The sequence below is a fragment of the Salmo salar genome, chromosome ssa23 (assembly GCF_905237065.1).
Source record: "Salmo salar chromosome ssa23, Ssal_v3.1, whole genome shotgun sequence".
NCBI lineage: Eukaryota > Metazoa > Chordata > Actinopteri > Salmoniformes > Salmonidae > Salmo > Salmo salar.
The window spans coordinates 13,565,394-13,590,211 of record NC_059464.1 but is presented as its reverse complement, the minus strand read 5'-3'; the positions used below and the strand labels follow the sequence as shown (position 1 = coordinate 13,590,211).

General features: G+C 41.5%; 1 pseudogene; it reads left to right on the top strand.

Annotated features, from left to right (window-relative positions):
• LOC106584084 (GDP-mannose 4,6 dehydratase-like) overlaps positions 1-24,818 on the top strand; it is a 180,910-nt pseudogene that overhangs the window by 15,997 nt on the left and 140,095 nt on the right.

The window sequence follows — 24,818 nt, the reverse complement described above, 5'->3', positions numbered from 1 at the left end:
CAAGTGGACTAGATTGGCGTGGGGTAGGGTGGAGTGAGGTGGGGTAGAATGGGATGGGGGGGTGTCTCGTTTCCCACTGTCGGCAAACATCCTCCCCAAGACTCCTCTCTTCCTCCACCCCTCCATTCCCTCATCCATCCCCAGTCGCAGATGTGCCAATGTAGCCCGTGTCTTACGTATTTCCATTCCCTTCTCTCGTCAAAGAAACCAAATGGAATCGGAAAAGAAAAAAAGGACAGAAGTGAAGGGATAGAGAGAGAGAAGGAGAGAAAGACAGAGAGAGAGCGAGAGAGAGAGAGAGAGAGAGAGAGAGAGAGAGAGACATTTCCTGGCATGGGTTTTTTTGCCTGCTCGGTTTTCACAGCCTGTGGTTTTATTGGACTTTCCGCAGGGCGAGGTTAAACGGCCACCGCCGCCCCATTCACACACACACAGAAACACACACCTCAATGCGGCTGTGCTGTTGCCAGTAAAGGAACACGCATTGACAGCAGGGAAAGTAACAGAGCAGGCTTTGTGTTACTCAGCAGTCCATTAGGGTAAGAGCGGTGTGTGTTTGTGTTTGTTTGGAGCAGTACAGCGCTACAACTAGGGAGGGAGGAGACCCACAGCCCACTCCAAACAGAGGTATGAGCTTTACTGGCCAGGGGAGTACAGGTGTGCATGTTTGCCTGCTCTTGTTTGTGTGCCTTCCTGTCTGTGTGTGTGCCTGCATATGTGTGTGTGTGTGTGTGTGTGTGTGTGTGTGTGTGTGTGTGTGTGTGTGTGTGTGTGTGTGTGTGTGTGTGTGTGTGTGTGTGTGTGTGTGTGTGTGTGTGTGTGTGTGTGTAAATCAAATCAAATTTATTTATATAGCCCTTCGTACATCAGCTGATATCTCAAAGTGCTGTACAGAAACCCAGCCTAAAACCCCAAACAGCAAGCAAAGCATGTGAAAGAAGCACGGTGGCTAGGAAAAACTCCCTAGGAAAATCTCCCTAGAAAGGCCAAAAACCTAGGAAGAAACCTAGAGAGGAACCAGGCTATGAGGGGTGGCCAGTCAACTTCTGGCTGTGCAGGGTGGATATTATAACAGAACATGGTCAAGATGTTAAAATGTTCATAAATGACCAGCATGGTCAAATAATAATAATCATAGTAGTTGTCGAGGGTGCAACAAGCACGTCCGGTGAACAGGTCAGGGTTCCATAGCCGCAGGCAGAACAGTTGAAACTGGAGCAGCAGCACGGCCAGGTGGACTGGGGACAGCAAGGAGTCATCATACCATGTAGTCCTGAGGCATGGTCCTAGGGCTCAGGTCCTCTGAGAGAAAGACAGAAAGAGAGAAAGAGAGAATTAGAGAGAGCATATTTAAATTCACACAGGACACCGGATAAGACAAGAGAAATACTCCATAAGGAGTAAGGTTTAGTTTATTAGTGGATTGGGCTGGGGGTTTGGGTATCCCTCCCTGTGTTTCCATAAGGCTTACACCTCCAGGCTGGAGAGTTCTGATAACCTGAATTTAACCTGCTCAACAGGAGTTTGGATTGGATGGTGTTACAGTTCAGGCCCTCGCCATCCCATAGTATACATACATACCACCATAGTTACCAGTCTGAGTTCTAGTTATACTGCCCAGGCCCAGGCCCAGTCTGTGGGAATGTCACGGTTTAAGTATGTGATAAGGATAGTAAAGTGTGGCGGTCAGTGCCGATTAAGATGTGGGAGGACAATTTTTTTTCATTAGCATTATTTCTATTACAGCATATTGGATTACTATCATTCATATTCCATTCACCCAGTAAAATGTAACACCGATAGGTTTAGGTTACTACAAGATACTCAACTTTTCCCTATACCCATCGTGAGGTTGCTACAACATAGCCCATGAATGAAAGTTTACAAAGTAGGTGCACACAGGTTGAGAGAAACATTTGAGGTGACAGACATTTAAGAAACATTTTTTAATAGAATCATCAGAATGAATACATCCCTGATCACGCATAAACACAGTTCATTTTCATTGCAGCCATGTTATATTCCTTTTCGCATCTATGTGCGCTCCTTTCACCGTGTCCCTTCGCTTGTGGACATCAATGCCTAACACATCAGCTGTATGTGACCAGGCAAAAAAAAAACGTTCCAAGCCAAACCATATCATAACTGCTACATATAGCCTACATCTTTGTCACCATATTAGCTAAAGTAATGTCATATTCAACATAATAGAACTAACGCTTTAGTAAATCTGCTACAATCATGCAGTAATGTTACAGTGTACAGTCAGTAAATCAAATGAAATGTTATTTGTCACATACACACGGTTAGCAGATATTAATGCGAGTGTAGCGAAATGCTTGTGCCTCTAGTTCCGACAGTGCAGTAATATCTAACAAGTAATCAAACAAATTCACAACAACTTCCTTATACAACTACCTTAAAGGGATGGAATAAGAATATGTACATAGAAATATATGGATGAGCGATGGCCATGCGGCATAGGCAAGATGCAATAGATGGTATGAAATACACTATATACATATGAGATGAGTAATGTAGGATATGTAAACATTATTAAAGTGGCATTATTTAAAGTGACTAGTGATACCTTTATTAAATCCATTTAAATCCATAAATCCCAGTGATTTGGGTCTGTATGTTGGCAGCAGCCTCTCTATGTTAGTGATGGCTGTTTAAAAGCATGATGGCCTTGAGATAGAAGCTGTTTTTCAGTATCTAGGTCCGAGCTTTGATGCACCTGTACTGACCTCACCTTCTGGATGATAGCGGTGTGAACAGGCAGTGGCTTGGGTGGTTGTTGTCCTTGATGATCTTTTTGCCTTCCTGTGACATCGGGTGCTGTAGTTGTCCTGGAGGGCAGGTAGTTTGCCTCCGGTAATGCGTTGTGTAGACTGCACTACCCTCTGGAGAGCCTTGCGGTTGAGGGCAGTGCAGTTGCCGTACCAGGCTGTGATACAGCCCGACAGGATGCTCTTGATTGTGCATCTGTAAAAGTTTGTAAGGGTTTAGGTGACAAGCCAAATTTCAGTTTGTCCGTGATGTGTATGCCAAGGAACTTAAAACTTTCCACCTTCTCCACTACTGTCCGGTCGATGTGGATATTATTTTTTTTTAAGGGGGGGTTGTTGAACGAGAGATTGTTTTCCTGACACCACACTCTGAGTGTTTGGAAGCAAGACGTCGGTGTCTGTGACTTGGCTGGTTTTCTTCTTGTAATCCGTAATTGCCTGTAAATCCTGCGACCTACACTACCGTTAGAAAGTTTGGGGTCACTTAAAAATATCCTCGTATAAGAAAGAAAAGCAAATTTTTTGTCCATTAAAATAACATCAAATTGATCAGAAATACGGTGTAGACATTGTTAATGTTGTAAATGACTATTGTAGCTGGAAACGGAAGCTACAATAAGGAATATCTACATAGGCTTAGAGAGGCCCATTATCAGCAACCATCACTCCTGTATTCCAATGGCACATTTGTGTTAGCTAATCCAAGTTGATCACTTTAAAAGACTAATTGATCATTAGAAAACCATTTTGCAATTATGTTAGCACAGCTGAAAACTGTTGTCCTGATTAAAGAAGCAATACCACTGGCCTTCTTTCGACTAGTTGAGTATATGGAGCATCAGCATTTGTGGGTTTGATTACAGAAACAAAGAACTTCCTTCTGAAACTCGTCAGCCTATTCTTGTTCTGAGAAATGAAGGCTATTCCATGCGGGAAATTGCCAAGAAACTGAAGATCTGGGTGGGAGGCCCCGGTGCACAACTGAGCAAGAGGAGAAGTACATTACAGTGTCTAGTTTGAGAAACAGATGCCTCACAAGTCCTCAACTGGCAGCGTCATAAAATAGTACCCGCAAAACACCAGTCTCACAGCCAACAGTGAAGAGGCGACTCCGGGATGCTGGCATTCTCGGCAGAGGTGCAAAGAAAAAGCCATATCTCAGACTGGCCAATTTAACCTCTTACATCTAGATGTTCCGCTAGCGGAACACCTTCTCCAATATCCAATTATGGACGTGGCGTGAAATACAAAGTCCTCGAAAATCCGAAAACTTCAATTTTTCAAACATATGACTATTTTCCACATTTTAAAGACAAGACTCTCCTTTATCTAACCACACTGTCCGATTTCAAAAAGGCTTTACAGCGAAAGCAAAACATTAGATTATGTCAGCAGAGTACCCAGCCAGAAATAATCAGACACCCATTTTTCAAGCTAGCATATAATGTCACAAAAAACCAAACCACAGCTAAATGCAGCACTAACCTTTGATGATCTTCATCAGATGACACTCCTAGGACATTATGTTATACAATACATGCATGTTTTGTTCAATTATGTTCATACTTATATCAAAAACCAGCTTTTTACATTAGCATATGACGTTCAGAACTAGCATTCCCACCGAACACTTCCGGTGAATTTACTAAATTACTCACGATAAACGTTCACAAAAAACATAATTATTTTAAGAATTATAGATACAGAACTTCTTTATGCAATCGCGGTGTCCGATTTTCAAATAGCTTTTCGGTGAAAGCACATTTTGCAATATTCTGAGTAGATAGCCCAGCCATCATGGCTAGCTATTTTGACACCCACCAAGTTTGGTACTCACCAAACTCAAATTTACTATAAGAAAAATTGGATTACCTTTGCTGTTCTTCGTCAGAATGCACTCCCAGGACTTCTACTTCATCACCCAATGTTGTTTTGGTTCCAAATAATCCATAGTTATATCCAAATAGCGGCATTTTGTTGTGCGTTCAAGACACTATCCGAAGGGTAACGAAGGGTGACGCGCCCGGCGCGTTTCGTGACAAAAAAATTCAAAATATTCCATTACCGTACTTCGAAGCATGTCAAACGCTGTTTAAAATCTATTTTTATGCTATTTTTCTCGTAAAAAAGCCATAATATTCCGACCGGGAGTCGTTGTTTTCGTTCAAAGACAGAGAAAGTAAAATGGACTCTTCTCGTGCACGCGTGCGCCAGTCTCATTGTTCTCAGATCGACCACTATCCAAATGCGCTACTGTTTTTCAGCCTTGGCCTGCAAAGTCATCATTCAACGTTCTGGCGCCTTCTGAGAGCCTATGGGAGCGTTAGAAAATGTCACGTTACAGCAGAGATCCCCTGTTTTGGATAGAGATGATCAAGAAGGCCAAGAAATGGTCAGCGAGGGCGCTTCCTGTTTGGAATCTTCTCAGGTTTTGGCCTGCCAAATGAGTTCTGTTATACTCACAGACACCATTCAAACAGTTTTAGAAAATTTGGAGTGTTTTCTATCCAAAGCTAATAATTATATGCATATTCTAGTTTCTGGGCAGGAGTAATAATCAGATTAAATCGGGTACGTTTTTTATCCGGCCATGAAAATACTGCCCCCTATCCCAAACAGGGTAAAGAACAGTATCATCTGCATAAAAATTAACATCCGCTGTTTCAATAAGATCCCCAATGTTGTTGATATACAAAATTCACAACAGTTGGACCAAAATAGAACATTGAGGAACACCTGAGCACACCTCTATGGACTCAGATTTACAACCATCCACCATTGCACATTGTGTGTGATTTGATAGGTAATTTATAAACCAATCTAGAGCATGACCAGTAATTCCAAACATGTTAACCTTTGCACTAACACAGCATGTTCCAAGACAGACACACAATGTAACGTCTTGTCAAGAGCACAGTGGATGTCATTTAAAACTTTCAATGTTGCTGAAGCAGTGCTGTAGCCAGACCTAAAACCTGATTGTATTCCATTTAAGATGTTGTTTTCTTGGAAATAGATCTTTAGATCTTTAAGGACTCCAGTACCCTTGACAGTACAGACAATTTTGATATGGGTTGATAGTTGTCAAGTAGCGAAGGATCTCCACCTTTCAGGAGAGGCAGTACAAAAGCAGATTTCCATAACTTGGGGATTTCCTTTAACATCAAGCGTGAGGTTAAAAATATATGTTAAGGGAGGAGCAATGAAGTCTGCAGCTAGTTATAGGAAGCGGGGGTCTAGTTCATCAGGGCCAGGGGATTTTTTTCCATCAATTTCTTTCAGGGCTTTACGCACTTCTGAAACAGAAGGATGAAAAGGAGAACCTGGTTAAGGAGTGCACAGGGGTGTCAGGTAAATTCATAGGGGGCTCAATTATACCTTTGACCTTTTCAAATTAACTGCCTGCATCTATAAAATGCTGATTCAAGGCTTTCAGAATGGAGGTTCTCTGTGTGTCTACCAACAATTGTTTGGGAAGGTGTGTGTCTTTTTTGCACTCCAAACCTTTCACTACTTGCCAAAATTTGGATGGATTTAAATTATCTGAAGTACATTTAAATTTTAGTCATTTAGCAGACGCTCTTATCCAAAGCGACTTACAGTAGTGAATGCATACAATTTATAAAAAAATGTTTCCCATACTGGACCCCCGTGGGAATCGAACCCACAACCCCTGGCGTTGCAAACACCATGCTCTACCAACTGAGCCACACAAGTCAATTTCAGGTAGTGGTCTGCTTTCAGTTTTTAAATGTTTGAGGAGGATGGTCCTCCCCTTCCTCGTCTGAGGAGCCTCCACTGATTGACAGTGAACTGATAATGAGGCCAATGCCATCAGTGTGAAGACAACAGTTTTATTATCTTCCTGAGCTGATGACTTGGTAAGTAACACACACACACACACACACTTTTCCCATTATAATGCTAATAAAGCAGATATTATTATACTTGCCAGTGTATTATACTTGCCAATGTAAATGACCTGGCAGCAGGCCTGGCAGCAGAGAAAGCATAGACATCCCCCGGGGCAGAGGAGAAGCTACTGCATCGGTTAAGACAGGATCGATCTGACACAAGGTGGTTTCCAACATTTATCTTCACTTTACAGGCATGCTCTATTTTCAAATGAATATGTCAATTATATTAATTCATGAATGTTCCAACTTCTAGTGAATAATTGACAGCTTTGGTGACCGACTTTGATAGCTCGTTTTTTCACCTTTAAACATGATCAAACTTGCTAAGTCAGTTTTGACATTGTGATTCAGCAGCTGTGTAGTTGTTTAATATGCAGCAAATATTTGCAATATAATAACTGTGAAACAAGAAAGTGGTGACATGGGGCCATACAGCATGCACACATCCCAAGCTCTCCAAGCATCATAGAAAATGCCATATTCCTCAAAATAAGTCCGTCTAGTCTAACTTTCTAGTCTGGGGTCTGTTTTCGCTCAACTTCGAAAGCTGTCACTTTTATATGAAATAATTACTACAAATTGGGTGTGTGTGCATGACTGGGTTCATGGGATTGTGCTGTAGCAAGCGTTTCCCGCCTGCTCCGCATCATGGCAACAGGGACACAGGGAAGAGACAAAGCACTAGGTAATTATGGTCTGGGGCCCTAATACGTAGCAACATCCCGCTTACCTTTATAAGTTTATTTGGCCTAGAACTCCAGATCTGGAGGTCTAATAATGGAGGCACATAGGTTGTGGAGTACTGTGTTGTGTTAAGCCTGAACTGTTGTAACCCAACCTGTTTTTTTATCCCTTGTAATGGCTTTGTAACTAATTGAAATATAGCCAACAGTTAGACTGACATTGAACAACAATGTTCCAGTGTAAATGTAGTATAAAACTAGTAATATTCAAATGCCGCAATCAGTAATTGAAGTATTCATTTTAACCTTTTATTTCGCTATCATAGAATATTCGATTTCATCACGTTTTGATGTCCATCTGTCTTTCCAAGCATTTTCTGTGCCCTTAAATTGCATCTGTAAATTAAATTATTAAACTAAGAAACAATTTTGTCTGTATCTAGGATTCCATCCAATTGTCGACAGATTTTCATGCAAATATTCTAAAATTCGCATTAAAGAAATGATGCGCATTTTCCAAACAGTGGTGTTTTCACTTAACAGACCTGTTGCAGATAAAAATCAGTGCATGATGACATAGTGCACAAAACATGTACTTTTCCTCAGGTTTTCAAGTACTGAATAAAAAGTAAGAGCTCAATCTGTTTCCATCGTATTTTCAACTCTACCTTTTTGTAAAAAAAACTGTTGTGTTAAATAATAAATGTTCCTACCCTGGTCTTGGCACAATAGCCTTTGCCAACAGCTCACAGATACAGGAAGTCTAGGCCTACATTATGAGATTATTATGGATAACAGTGAGAATATTTTATTTGTCAAACTGCAGTCAAGCATCGATCATCATGTCACCAAAATCAGACCCTCGATATTTATTGGAAAGGAGCATCAAGATCACCGTTATTTTTTCTGTAGCCTAATCAACTACATGGTTTCCTTAGTCGTAGTGGGAGGAATGTTTCTCAAAATATTATTTTTAAGTTTCCATAGTAATTCGAGTTTCAAAGTTGTTTACATATTATTTTCGTGTTTTCTTAGTAGGCCTGCTAAGCTTGTGTACAGGGTAAGAAAACAAAAATAGTTGTGGTCCTCCTCATTATTACCAAACTAAATTCAACAATACAGCTAATTTGAAGGTTACTGTCTAAACTGCCATAACCCTCAAGTTTTAATTACATGTCTATTTCCAGACAGCCCCATTATTAGACATTACTTTATAATATTCAGTGTTGATATCAGTCTATATAATTCAGTGTTTTACTTGGATAAAGGTCTCCAGATAGTTCCACCATATAGTTATAGGCTATCATCTGTGTCTGTGTGTGTCTGTGCTCCATGGTACGAGGGATAGAACATGACACCGGGCCACAATGTTCAGCCAAACACCCAAAACCCTCTCTTCATAGCTCCAGGGTGCACGCATGCACACACACACACACACACACACACACACACACACACACACACACACACACACACACACACACAGAGAAAGCCATTAGAAGATCATTTGTTTTACCACAAATACAATCTCCTCGTGTGTCTGGTCCAAGAGAGCAGCAGCACCAGGCAGAGAGGTCGGCGGTCTGGCACACTTACCCGCCCTGTGGTGCTGTTGGACCAAACACCCTCCACTAGCAGAGTCGGGGTGGTCCTCTCCATCTCTCTCTGTGTGTGTGTGTGTGTGTGTGTGTGTGTGTGTGTGTGTGTGTGTGTGTGTGTGTGTGTGTGTGTGTGTGTGTGTGTGTGTGTGTGTGTGTGTGTGTGTGTGTGTGTGTGCGTGTGTGTGTGTGCGTGATAGTGCTCCGCTCCAACTGACGGCCCTGTTTTATTCCGTTTATACCCTTTTTTAATGAAACTTTTATGGTGATTTTTGGGTTAATAGACCGACATTGCGATACAGGCTAGATTTGGTTTGGCCTTGAGCCGGGAGTTAATTTTGAAATGGTGAATTAAGGGTAAAATGAGAGGAGAGATGAGAGAGAGGAGTCCCTAAATGTACAGTATGTTGTAGTTGTAATGTGAGATGGTAACTGATCTGTGTGACTCGCCGGTGGCTTCTTGGCTTTCTGTGGTGACTGGCCAGGGAGAACCCAGACCTGGCTTCAAATACTATTTGAAATAATTTGAAATGCTTGATGTGCTTGATTTAGCTTCCCTGACACCAGGGTTGGGTAGGTTACTTTCTTAATGTAATCCGTTAGTTATTAGTTACCTGACCAAAATTGTAATCAGTAACATAACATTTGGATTACTCAAACTCAGTAACGTAATCAGATTTTTTTAGTTACTTTTAGATTACTTTCCCCTTAAGAGGCATTAGAAGAACACAAACATTAGTATTACCAATTGAACAACATCAATTGCAAGATAAATCAATGTTTGAGTTCACACAGCTGGCCATAAATGGATGTTGCATTTTACTTTATGGTTTTGATTATGTAGTGTTCTTCTAACTCACTGCTTTCTACTACAGATAATAATACAATCAGACTATATCTTTACATTAAAAACAAAAGTCTGTCAGATTTCTAGTCATTCCAATAAATTGAATACCCCTTTATCTTCAAGAATATGACTTGTAAATATAGATTAGCCAATTTTTTTACCTGAGCATAACCCAACATCTAAGGATTCATTAACCTACTCTGGGATTTATGATTTTGTTGTAATGGAGGACGGATTTGACAGGTGGATGTTTATTGGGATGAGTCTTGTCCTTGAGGCAAAAGTGAGTGATTTTCCCTACATGCAAAGTCAAAATTGGCTATATTGTGAAAACAAAAGTTTTGGTCATAATTTAAATTTAGGGTTAGGCATTAGGGTTAGCAGTATGGTTAATGTTACAGTTAGGTTTAAAATTAGATTGAATGACTTTGTGGCTGTGCTGCTAATGACCACTGCAATGCTGCAGTGGTCATTACATTCATGACTTAAAACGCTAACGTGCACTGATTGGGCTCATTGCTTTGAGTTGAAAAATAAATGCTGCTCTCATTTTAAATAAAGAAATTGATAGATATTTCACCTTTATTTAACCAGGTACTCCAGTTGGAAACAAGTTCTCATTTACAACTGCGACCTGGCCAAGATAAAGCAAAGCAGTGTGACAAAAACAACAACAGTTACACAAACAAACGTACAGTCAATAACACAAAATAACATTTAAAAAAAAAATCTATGTACAGTATGGGCAAATGTAGAAGAGTAGGGAGGTAGGCAATAAATAGGCCATAGAGGTGAAATAATTACAATTTAGCACTAACACTAGAGTGATAGATGTGCAGATGATGATGTGCAAGTAGAGATTCTGGGGTGCAAAAGAGCAAGAGGGTAAGTAATAATATGTAAATGAGGTAGTTGGGTGTGCTATTTATAGATTGGCTGTGTACAGGTACAGTGATCAGGTAGCTGCTCTGACAGCTTATGCTTAAAGTTAGAGAGGGAGATATAAGACTCCAGCTTCAGTGATTTTTGCAATTCGTTCCAGTCATTGGCAGCAGAGAACTGGAAGGAAAGGCGGCCAAATGAAGTGGGGATGACCAGTGAAATATACCTGCAGGAGCGCATGCTACCGGTGGGTGTTGCTATGGTGACCAGTGAGCTGAGTTAAGGCGGGGCTTTACCTAGAAAAGACTTATAGATGACCTGGAGCCAGTGGGTTTGGCGACGAATATGTAGTGAGGGCCATTCATGGAATGGCATGCTTTGAAGACTACCGAAAAGTGCTATTTGCATGGTGAAAAATATATGCCATATGCTGGATTTTTTGAAGGCCTATTGTTTATGTTTTTGTGGGTGACACTTTGATATCTCGATAATTTGCAGCTGTGTAAGTCTAAAGTGCTGTGTCCGTTAGGCCTATGGGCATTTTCTTTTTAAACAGCACGAATGAGATTGAGCAATAAAAGCCCCACTCTTGGTCTTCTTAAATTAAACTAACGTTTAACTCTCTGGAGCACAATACCTAGAAGGAATTTAGAAGGGAGGAACTCACTCAAACTTTTATTCCGTAGCCTGAGATCTGGACTATGCAGCTGTTGCAAGAGCGCATTGTCACGGACTGTCCACTGGTCGCAAAAGCAATGATTGATCGGCAGCTTAAACTTCTTAAATTCAAACATTATTAGGTTAAAATACACATATAGAACACATATAGAACAGCCATCCACAACAATCACAATCCGAAAGGCGCAAATAGCTACAGTAATTGAGAGCAGCAGTGTGATTCACGTCAATGCACGATGTAGATATCAATAATAAGTGTTATCTGTATCGCCTGTTGGCTACACCACTGCTGTCGTCCTTAAATCCGAGCTTTTATTCAAGTTGGATAATCTTTTGATGCCAACAGCAGTCGCACCATTGGAAGACATAGCTTGGACTGTAGCCAACACAAGCTTATTCCTTCTCTTTCACGCAATCCATCAAACGCATCTGTACCATCATCATAGTGGTCTCTGACTTATGGTCAGACTTTCTCAGGCGAAACAAACTTAAACTTGCAAATTTCTTCAATGCTGATTTGAATGTCATTGAGAAAAAAGAAAGGAGTCAAATAATTTTTTGGCAAACATCCTTTCTGAGTTAAAAATAATGCTACAAGCAATCATCAATTTTTTCTAAAGTACACTACATGACCAAAAGTATGTGGACACCTGCTCGTCAAACATCTCATTCCAAAATCATGGGCATTAATATAGAGTTGGTCGCCCCTTTGCTGATATAACAGCCTCCACTCTTCTGGGAAGGCTTTCCGCTAGATGTTGGACATTGCTGTGGGGACTTGCTTCCATTCAGCCACAAGAGCATTAGTGAGATTGGGAAATGATGTTGGCCGATTAGGCCTGCCTCGCGGTCTGCGTTCCAATTCATCCCAAAGGTGTTCAATGGGGTTGAGGTCATGGCTCTGTGCAGGTCAGTCAAGATCTTCCACACCGATATTGACAAACCATTTCTGTATGGACCTCGGTTTGTGCACGGGGGCATTGTCATGCTGAAACAGGAAAGGGCCTTTCCCAAACTGTTGCCACAAAGTTGGAAGCACAGAATCGTCTAGAATGTAATTGTATGCTGTAGCGTTAAGATTTCCATTCACTGGATCTAAGGGGCCTAGCCCGAACTATGAAAAACAGCCCCAGACCATTATTCCTCCTCCACAAACTTTCCAGTTGGCACGATGAACTAGGGCAGGTAGCGTTCTCCTGGCATCCACCGAACCCAGATTCGTCCGTCGGACTGCCAGATGGTGAAGCGTGATTCATCACTCCAGAGAAAGCGTTTCCACTGCTCCAGAGTCCATTGGCGGCGAGCTTTACACCACTCCAGCCGACACTTGAAATTGCACATGGTGATCTTAGGCTTGTGTGGACATTTCATGAAGCACCCGACGAACAGTTCTTGTGCTGACGTTGCTTCCAGAGGCAGTTTGGATCTCGGTAGTGAGTGTTGCAACAGAGGACAGATGATTTTTATGCGCTACGCACTTCAGCACTCGGCGGTCCCGTTCTTTGAGATGGTATGGCCTACCACTTCGTGGCTGAATCATTGTTGCTCATTGACATTTCCACTTCACAATAACAGCACTTACAGTTGACCGGGAGAGCTCTTGCAGGGCAGAAATTTGAAAAACGGACTTTTTGCAAAGGTGGTATCCTATGACAGTGCCACGTTGAAAGTCACTGAGCTCTTCAGCAAGGGCATTCTGCTGCCAATGTGTGTCTATGGAGATTACATGGCTGTGTGCTCGATTTTATACACCTATCAGCAACGGGTGTGGCTGAAATAGCCAAATCCACTCATTAGTAGAGGTGTCCACAGACTTTTGTATATATAGTGTATCTGTAATCTGATTACAATATTTTAGCTCGTAACCTAACCGATGACAGTTACTGTTTTTGTTGTAATCCGTTACTCCCCAACCCTGCCTTGCGCAATGGGTCAATAGAATAGTCTCAAATCCAGCCGACTTGACACTGCAGGCAGTCCAAGAAAATAGAAAATGAAAGATTTCAAATAATATTTGGGCCTAGTGGACCCTGGGCCAATGCATCGACGGGGAGGCGTAAGGTCGCTGGGTGGTGGAGGGTTTTTAAAACGTTCATGTTTCCATGGTCAGGCCATTACCTCACTAATATCCACTATCATCTTTCTGTTTGTCTCTGTCTTTCTCTTTCTCTCCTCTCTCTCTCACTCTTTTTCCCAGGGGCGAACTTCGTGACTCGTAAGATCAGCCGTTCTGTGGCGAAGGTTCACCTGGGCCAGCTGGAGAGCATCAGTCTGGGTAACCTGGACTCCAAGAGAGACTGGGACCATGCCAAGGACTACGTAGAGGTAAGACTGGACATATACACACACTGCACTCTGACACACACCCTCACAATCACACACATACAGCATTGTGGGGTTAATGTTTTCCCAGATCATTTGAGACTGAAATATGTGATCTGCATGAAGCCCCTTAATAGCCTGCCAAAGAGAAAACAGAGAGAGAGAGAAAAAACGAGGTTATGAGAGGAGGGAGAGGGCCGCTTGCTGTGAGGCCACAGACGGCACTCCAATTTCCCACCACTCACCCACGTCCCAAAACTCCCTGAAACAGAGCAGCCCTGCCTCCCAAATGGCAACCGATTCCCTATTATGGTGCACTACTTTTGACCAAGGAGCGTAGGGCTGTGGTCAAATGTAATGCCCTATGTAGTGAATAGTCTGTCATTTGGGATGCAAATAAGAAGAAAGAGAGATATTAAGGGAATGCCTTGTGGTGCTGTGCGATGCTGTGGATGATGACAGAAATACAGTGTTTGTGTTAATGTAATGGTGCCAGCAGCAAGCTGAGAGATGAAACGAACAGTAAGGGGTCGCCATGTCCGGGAGCAGAACTCGCTGTGTGTGTGTGGTGTGTGTGTGTGTGATTTTGTGTGTGTGTGTTGTGAGTGTAAACGATATGTTAGTGCAGCACTTGTGTGTGTGTGTGATAGGTAAGTGTTTGTGTCTCTCTCTTTCTCTCGCTCTCTTTCTCTATGAAGATGAAAGTCTCTGTGTGTTGCCATGTCTGACAGCAAGACTCCTCATGGTGGACCCTGTTATTAATAGGGGGGTGGTGGTGGGATGGTTGACACTTCGACGGGGGCTAGAAGGGGTAGCGTAACTGGAACTTCAGTGTGGATCACTGCGTCAGGTGTTGGTGTGGTGGATCATACTGTTAAGGTGGGACTGAACCTGTTATGCAGGCCTGGGTGCCATGCTGTTGATGCATTCATAGATCAGTCATATCCAATTCAAACCGCAGAGCTGAGAAGAGAGAACACTGTTTTTTGGTTCCTATCTGACTTATTTGTTCATTGATGTGATTTTGTTTCTGTGGTAGTGAAATGGCGACGTGGTCTTTAAAAGTAGTGCTTATTCTCTGCTACTTCAGGGGTTTTTCTGTATTTAGCCATGATTTTGCACTTCAGTGTAGTAGAGTCATAGAAATAAGAATGAATAGAACGGGCCATTGAAGTCGATGATGGCATAATGGATGGACTGGCGGCCATTGCGAGTGTACACATTGGAGCAAAGCAGGAAGTAAAATTAGGAAGTAAAAGCAGGATGTGTACCCATCAATCTGTGCTATGATTTGTTGAATCAACTCAAATTACATTACAAAAAATATATTCCATTGAATGAGCCACATCAGTTGGCATCATTTGAATAAACATTCTTCATTACCATGGAAATTATTACATTACAATGCATGTACCAGGCAGACATTGCGAAGGTAAGAGGTTCCAAGCCTGTGCTATATTAAGTGATAATGCCAGAGAAGCTGGTGTTTGGAGGATATATTGGCATGGATGTTGTCGGCTTTGAGGGCATTATCACTTTTATACAACGGGTTACCAACATATTCAAATAATGATTGAGATATTTCCTAAAAAAATATATTTTGATGAATTTATTAAAACTATTTCATCCTCCCTCAAGATATAATCCTGACACAAATCTAGGGTTGTTACCCAAACCGGCTGGTCATTCATTCTATTGGTTCGGTTGCTAGAGACGCAACCCAGTTGTTCAGTCTTTTTGTTCTGTATCTATGGACGTGACCCAGTCATCCGTTCTAAATGTTCCTCTGCCATACTTGCTGGCAACGTTCTTATCCCTTGCTTGCTAACTAGCCAACTACAGCTAACTTACAGTCATGTCAAACAGTGCAACCAGAATAACAGGAAAGTAGCTGCATTTGCATTTGTTTGAGCTGTTTTCTAGTGAAATTTATTTGGATACATCCATAACAATGATAAATGAGGCGTGATTTCGCATGGCATAGAAAATGTGCTCACTTGTCAGGACACTGTTGTTCAGAGGAGCTAGCCAACAACACAGCTAACACAATCACCTCAAACTGAAGCTGGAAAGACTGTAAACTAGCTGCACTTCGTTTAGTTTGACCTTATATACACTGCTCAACAAAAATAAAGGGAACACTTAAACAACACAATGTAACTCCAAGTCAATCACACTTCTGTGAAATCAAACTGTCCACTTAGGAAGCAACACTGATTGACAATAAATTTCACATGCTGTTGTGCAAATGGAATAGACAACAGGTGGAAATTATAGGCAATTAGCAAGACACCCCCAATAAAGGAGTGGTTCTGCAGGTGGGGACCACAGACCACTTCTCAGTTCCTATGCTTCCTTGCTGATGTTTTGGTCACTTTTGAATGCTGGCGGTGCTTTCACTCTAGTGGTAGCATGAGACGGAGTCTACAACCCACACAAGTGGCTCAGGTAGTGCAGCTCATCCAGGATGGCACATCAATGCGAGCTGTGGCAAGAAGGTTTGCTGTGTCTGTCAGCGTAGTGTCCAGAGCATGGAGGCGCTACCAGGAGACAGGCCAGTACATCAGGAGACGTGGAGGAGGCCGTAGGAGGGCAACAACCCAGCAGCAGGACCGCTACCTCCGCCTTTGTGCAAGGAGGAGCAGGAGAAGCACTGCCAGAGCCCTGCAAAATGACCTCCAGCAGGCCACAAATGTGCATGTGTCTGCTCAAACGGTCAGAAACAGACTCCATGAGGGTGGTATGAGGGCCCGACGTCCACAGGTGGGGGTTGTGCTTACAGCCCAACACCGTGCAGGACATTTGGCATTTGCCAGAGAACACCAAGATTGGAAAATTCGCCACTGGCGCCCTGTGCTCTTCACAGATGAAAGCAGGTTCACACTGAGCACGTGACAGACGTGACAGAGTCTGGAGACGCCGTGGAGAACGTTCTGCTGCCTGCAACATCCTCCAGCATGACTGTTTTGGCGGTGGGTCAGTCATGGTGTGGGGTGGCATTTCTTTGGGGGGCCGCACAGCCCTCCATGTGCTCGCCAGAGGTAGCCTGACTGCCATTAGGTACCGAGATGAGATCCTCAGACCCCTTGTGAGACCATATGCTGGTACGGTTGGCCCTGGGTTCCTCCTAATGCAAGACAATGCGAGACCTCATGTGGCAGAAGTGTGACAGCAGATCCTGCAAGAGGAAGGCATTAATGCTATGGACTGGCCCGCCCGTTCCCCAGACCTGAATCCAATTGAGCACATCTGGGACATCATGTCTCGCTCCATCCACCAACGCCACGTTGCACCACAGACTGTCCAGGAGTTGGCGGATGCTTTAGTCCAGGTCTGGGAGGAGATCCCTCAGGAGACCATCTGCCACCTCGTCAGGAGCATGCCCAGGCGTTGTAGGGAGGTCATACAGGCACATGGAGGCCACACACACTACTGAGCCTCATTTTGACTTGTTTTAAGGACATTACATCAAAGTTGGATCAGCCTGTATGTCACATCCTGGCCAGTATAAGGGTAAATTGGTATTGTAGTTTGGTCAGGACATGGCAGAGGGTATTTGTTTTATGTGGTTCAGGGTGGTGTTTTGGAAATAGGGCGTTTGATTTAGTATTTCCGGGTTTTTGGTTTATGATCTATGTTTAGGTAATTCTATGTCTAGTCTAGGTAGTCTGTGTTTCTATGGTTGATTAATTGGGGTTGGGACTCTCAATTGAAGGCAGGTGTTTTCTCTTTGCCTTTGATTGAGTGTCCCATATATTAGGGTGTGTTTGTGTTTGGGATTTGTGGGAGATTGTTTTTGCATTGCGTGTTTTTGTGAGCCTGCAAAACTGTCATTTGTCGTGCTTATTGTTTTCTTGTTTTCTCGTGTTCAACGTTCTTTAATAAATTATGAAAATGAACACCAACTCTACTGCGTATTGGTCCACACTTTCAGACGACGATTTCGCTATATCATCGGATGATGAAGAAGTTCGTGACACTGTAGTGTGGTTTTCCACTTTAATTTTTAGTGTGACTCCAAATCCAGACCTCCATGGGTTGATAAATTGGATTTCCATTGATTATTTTTGTGTGATTTTGTTGTCAGCACATTCAACTATGTAAAGAAAAAAGTATTTAATAAGATTATTTCTTTCATTCAGATCTAGGATGTGTTGTTTAAGTGTTCCCTTCATTGTTTTGAGCAGTATATATATATATATATATATATATCCATGAAAATGATGCCAGCTGATTCATGCTTTTGACTGGGTGAGAAATTCTGCTTGCCTGTCTGTTTCGTTCAGATTCCCTACACGTTCCTTACTATGGGACAGCTGCCAATCAAATTTGAATATTGAAACAATGTTGCAAATGTCGAAGAAACAGACTGTCATGGTTCCACCTGTCACCAGAGGGCGGCAGAGACTGTCCTAGAGACATTAACGACACTCAGGTGTGTCCTATTTACTCATTATGATTTCCCTGTTTAAAAGAGGTGTGTTTTCTGTTGTCCTTTGCAGAAGCTAAAATTGTTTACCGTTTGTGGTCGGTTCCTGAGTTTTCGAGACTTAGTGTTAGTTGTTTTTCAAGTGTACTGTGATCCTGCGGCTACCATTTCTCAGTAAAGTATTTTGTTTATCCTTTTCCACTGATTCCTTGTCTTGTCTCTTCTCTGCACCTGGGTCCAATCTCACCATGTCACAGCAAGCTTCAGCCTCAACATGGACCCAGCAGAGATCTCCCAGATCCAGAATGCTATAACCCAACAAGGAGCAAATCAAATCAAAGTTTATTTGTCACGTGCGCCGAATACAACAGGTGTAGACCTTACAGTGAAATGCTTACTTACAGGCTCTAACCAATAGCTCTAACCAATAACCAAAAGGTATTAGGTGAACAATAGGTAAGTAAAGAAATAAAAACAACAGTAAAAAGACAGTGAAAAACAGTAGCAAGGCTATAAAAGTAGCGAGGCTACATGCAGACACCGATTAGTCAGACTGATTGAGGTAGTATGTACATGTAGATATGGTTAAAGTGACTATGCATATATGATGAACAGAGAATAGCAGTAGCGTAAAGAGGGGTTGGCGGGTGGTGGGTGGCGGGACACAATGCAGATAGCCCAGTTAGTCAATTTGTGGGAGCACAGGTTGGTGGGCCAATTGAGGTAGTTTGTACATATGTACATAAATGTATAGTTAAAGTGACTTTTAAGCTATTTTAAAATCTGACATAGCGTTTGCATAAAGGAGTTCTGTATCTATAATTCTTAAAATAATTGTTTTGTATTTTGTCGACGTTTATCATGAGTAATTTAGTAAATTCACCGGAAGTTTTCGGTGGGTATGCTAGTTCTGAACATCACATGCTAATGTAAAAAGCTGGTTTTTGATATAAATCTGAACTTGATTGAACAAAACATGCATGTATTGTATAACATAATGTCCTAGGAGTGTCATCTGATGAAGATCATCAAAGGTTAGTGCTGCATTTAGCTGTGGTTTGGGTTTTTGTGACATATATGCTTGCTTTGAAAATGGCTGTGTGATTATTTTTGGCAGGGTACTCTCCTGACATAATCTAATGTTTTGCTTTTGCTGTAAAGCCTTTTTGAAATCGGACAATGTGGTTAGATTAAGAATTATAGATACAGAACTCCTTTATGCAATCGCTATGTCCGATTTTAAAATATCTTTTCGGAAAAAGCACATTTTGCAATATTCTGAGTACATGGCTCGCCATCACGGGCTAGCTATTTTGACACCCACCAAGTTTGGCCCTCACCAAACTCAGATTTACTATAAGAAAAATTGGATTACCTTTGCTGTTCTTCGTCAGAATGCACTCCCAGGACTTCTACTTCAATAACAAATGTTGGTTTGGTTCAAAATAATCCATAGTTATGTTCAAATATCCTCTGTTTTGTTCGTGCGTTCAAGACACTATCCGAAGGGTGACGCGCCCGACGCGTTTCGTGACAAAAAAAATCTAAATATTCCATTACCGTACTTCGAAGCATGTCAACCGCTGTTTAAAATCAATTTTTATGCGTTTTTTCTCGTAAAAAAGCGCTAATATTCCGACCGCGAAACCCAGTTTTCGTTCAAAGACGAAAAAATAAAAACATGGTGTCGGCTCGTGCATGCGCCCCCAGTCTCATTGTTCTCTGATCGACCACTATCCAAATGACCTACTGTTTTTCAGCAATGGGCTGCAAAGTCATCATTCACCGTTCTGCCGCCTTCTGAGAACCTATGGGAGCCGTAGGAAGTGTCACGTTACAGCAGAGATCCTCAGTTTTCAATAAAGAGAGTGTAGAAGGCCAAGAAATGGTCAGACAGGGCACTTCCTGTATAGAATCTTCTCAGGTTTTTGCCTGCCATATGAGTTCTGTTATACTCACAGACACCATTCAAACAGTTTTAGAAACTTTAGGGTGTTTTCTATCCAAATCAAACAATTATATGCATATTCTAGTTTCCGGGCAGTATTAATAACCAGATTAAATCGGGTACGTTTTTCATCCGGCCGTGAAAATACGGCAGTATTTTCACGGCCGGATGAAAAACGTACCCAAATTAAATGGCCTACTACTTGGGCCCAGGAACTAGAATATGCATATTAGTAGATTTGGATAGAAAACACTCTGAAGTTTCTAAAACTTTTTGAATAATGTCTGTGAGTATAACAGAACTCATATGGCAGGCAAAACCCTTAGAAAAATCTAACCGGGAAGTGAGAATTCTGGTGCTTGTAGTCCTTTCAAGTCCTTGCCTTTCTAACAGACAGTGAGTTAGGGTTCATTTTGCACTTCCTACGGCTTCCACTAGATGTCAACAGTCTTTAGAGAGTTGTTTGAGTCGTCTATGAGGAACAGAGACCGAATGAGAAGGCTGGGAACTTGGTGACCCCGGGAATGAGACGCGCGTTCATGCGAGAGGTAGCTCCACGTTCCGAAACGTTTTTCAAGACACTGGTTTCGTCCGGTTGGAATTTTACTGAATCTTCACGTTCTAAAGGCCCTAAAGATTGATGCTTTACAACGTTTGACATGTTTGAACGAACGTAAATTGATTTTGTTTTTTACTTTTCTTCGTGACATTTTCCGTGAACAACAAGGAGCTATTTGGACATAAATTATGGAGTTTATCGAACAAAACAACATTTATTGTGGACCTGGGATTCCTAGAAGTGCCTTCTGATGAAGATTACTGAAGGTAAGCGAATATTTCTAGTTTTATTTATGCTTTTAGATGACTCAAAAACGGCGGCTATCTGTATTGCTTGATGTCTTTTTCTGACCGCAGTACTCAGATTATTGCAAAGTGTGCTTTCCACGTAAAGTTATTTTGAAATCGGACAACGTGGTTGGATTCAGGAGATGTTTATCTATAATTCTTTGAATAACAATTTAATATTTTATCAAGGTTTATGAATAGTATTTTTGTAAATCGGTGTGCTGTTTCACCGGAAGTTTTGGAGGCAAAATATTTTCTGAACGTCACGAGCCATTGTAAAATGCTGTTTTTTGGATATAAATATGTACTTGATCGAACAAAAAAATGCATGTATTGTGTAACATGATGTTCTAGGAGTGTCATCTGATGAAGATCATCAAAGGTTAGTGCTGCATTTAGCTGTGTTTTGGGTATTTGTGATGCATGCTAGTTGCTTGGAAATGGCTGTGTGGTTTTTTGTGTCTATGTACTCTCCTAACATAATCTAATGTTTTGCTTTCGCTGTAAAGCCTTTTTGAAATCGGACAACGTGGTTCGATTCAGGAGAAGTGTATCTATAAAATGGTGTAAAATAGTCCTATGTTTGAGAACTTTGAATTATGACATTTTGTGGTTTTAAGTTTGGTGCTCTGATTTGTCACTGGCTGTTGAATAAGAGTCTTATCTTTAAAATGGTGTAAAATAGTTGATTGTTTGAGAAAATTTAATTGTGGTATTTTAGTTGGTTTTGTATTTCGCACCGTGCAATGCCATTGGCTGTTGGCTAGGGGTTCCGCAGGCAGAACGGGGTTCTGCTAGCGGAACGTCTGTCCTCAACAGGTTAACCTCTTACATCTAGACGTTCCGCTAGCGGAACACCTGCTCCAATATCCAATGATGGGCGTGGCGCGAAATACAAACTCCTCTAAAATCCGAAAACTTCCATTTTTCAAACATATGACTATTTTACAGCATTTTAAAGACAAGACTCTCGTTAATCTAACCACACTGTCCGATTTCAAAAAGGCTTTACAGCGAAAGCAAAACATTAGATTATGTCAGCAGAGTACCCAGCGAGAAATAATCAGACACCCATTTTTCAAGCTAGCATATAATGTCACAAAAAACAAAACCACAGCTAAATGCAGCACTAACCTTTCATGATCTTCATCAGATGACAACCCTAGGCCATTATGTTATACAATGCATGCATGTTTTGTTCAATCAAGTTCATATTTATATCAAAAACCAGCTTTTTTACATTAGCATGTGACGTTCAGAACTAGCATACCCCCCACAAACATCCGGTGAATTTACTAAATTACTCAAGATAAACGTTCACAAAAAACATAACAATTATTTTAAGAATTATAGATACAGAACTCCTCTATGCACTCGATATGTCCGATTTTAAAATAGCTTTTTGGTGAAAGCACATTTTGCAATATTCTCAGTAGATAGCCCAGCCATCACGGCTAGCCATTTAGACACCGACCAAGTTTAGCCCTGACCAAACTCCGATTTACTATTACAAAAGTTTGATTACCTTTGTTGTCTTCGTCAGAATGCACTCCCAGGACTGCTACTTCAATAACAAATGTTGGTTTGGTCCAAAATAATCCATCGTTATATCCAAATAGCGGCGTTTTGTTCGTGCGTTCAAGACACTATCCGAAGTGTAAATAAGGGTCACGAGCATGGCACAATTCGTGACAAAAGATTTCTAAATATTCCATTACCGTACTTCGAAGCATGTCAACCGCTGTTTACCGCATTTTTCTCGTAAAAAAGCGATAATATTCCGACCGGGAATCTGCGTTTAGGTAAACAGACGAAAGAAAACAAAGCATTCTGTCGACGCGGGCACGAGCCTGAGTCTCACAGTACTGTAACCAGCCACTACCCAAACGCGCTACTTTTTTTCAACCAGAGCCTGCAAAGCCACGATTCAGCTTTTTGCCGTCTTCTGAGAGCCCATGGGAGCCGTAGGAAGTGTCACGTAACAGCAGAGATCCTCTGTAATGGATAGAGATAATCAAGAAGGGCAAGAAATTGTCAGACAGGCCACTTCCTGCATGGAATCTTCTCAGGCTTTGGCCTGCCAAATGAGTTCTGTTATACTCACAGACACCATTCAAACAGTTTTAGAAACTTTGGAGTGTTTTCTATCCAAAGCTAATAATTATATGCATATTCTAGTTTCTGGGCAGGAGTAATAATCAGATTAAATCGGGTACGTTTTTTATCCGGCTTTGAAAATACTGACTATTTTACTTTTAAAGACAAGACTCTCGTTAAATTAAGTGAAGGTTGCCCACGAGGTCCATTAACTGCTTCATACAGTATGGATATCAATGTACAGCAAACAGCATGTTGCTTTCATCTGCTCTGGTTACAAAAGTTTAAACACCAACCAGCTAGCTACTTACCTAAACAATGGAAGGTGCATAATTCATGGCTACAAAACTAGCTAGCTAGTTACCTATAGCTACTCTGTAAGCTAACGTGACATACTAGAAAGTAATATAAACAAGTTGAGAAAAAAGTTACTTCAAGAAACATTGTTTTTTATCTTCTGAAGCAATTTTATAATCCTGTCTTGATTGTAGAAGTTCTATTTTGCTATTTCATACATTTTAAAGTGATCTTTTTGAAGAGAGTCAGTGAATCAGGCCATCACCATGGTAACCAGGCACTCTTTATGCCATACATGCCTTCAAAACTACCGTAAAACCCCTTAAATTTGCCCTTACCTAAGGAAATATTTGAGGGGCTCTATGCAACGCCCTTAAGCAATTCTCTTAGGTAAGGGAAAATAATTTATTAAAGAGCAACTGCCCCTAAAAAACGACTTCTCATTTAGAAAACAGCCTATGCGACATCTATAAGAGGCAGAATCATTTATTCTACCCTCAAGATGTACCACGAAGTGTAAATAGGATAATTTTGGTCATAAAGTCAGTCTCGTCCAAATCGGAGTTTTATGAGACATGTGGCCATGACTGCCTCACAACATTCATAAATTCAAAGGGTTTTGCTCTTGGAGCGTTCAGAGCTCACATTGGACGCTCTGGCTGAGGAGTAGGATTGATCCGAGCGTTCTGACCTCACAACAGCAGTCATGCACCCAAGCTAACTGGCTAACATTGGCTAGCTTGCTAGCTACTTCCAGACACAAATGAGAGAACATCTCACTCTGACCATTTTACTTGCCCTAGCAGAGTTGGTTATGTTTATTCATGTTATTCAGAGTGTTGGTGACTGTAACTGAGCTGCTGGCAACAATTTAGTTTTTTTGCAGACGTTTACTGACACCGGCCATATTCAATGGGTGTTGCGCGTTCGTAAATTCATCAGTTATTCTGCGCTCTGGCACACAGACGAGTGTGCTCTGAAATCGGAGTAGAGTGTTCAAAGCTGTTTTCAATTCAAAGGGTGGCTTTTTGAAGATTCTCAAACTAAAATATATTTTGATTTCTTTAACACTTTTTTGGTTACTACATGATTCCATATGTGTTATTTCATAGTTTTGATGTCTTCACTATTATCCTACACTGTAGAAAATAGTCAAAATAAAGAAAAACCCTGGAATGAGTACTGTAGCTGTTCTAAAACGTTTGACCGGTAGTGTATTAGGGTGAGGCACATGGGATACTAACAGTTTACAACACATTTTATCAGACGCTCTTATCCAGAGCGACTTACAGTATTGAGTTCATACATTTTCATTCATACTGGTCCCCCGTGGGAATCGAACCCACAACCATGGCTTTACCAACTGAGCCACACGGACCACACAACATATACTTAGTATTACTTTCTTAGCTACAGTATACATATCTCCCTGGCATATTACATCATGTATACAGCACCATACAATACATTTTTGGACTCACC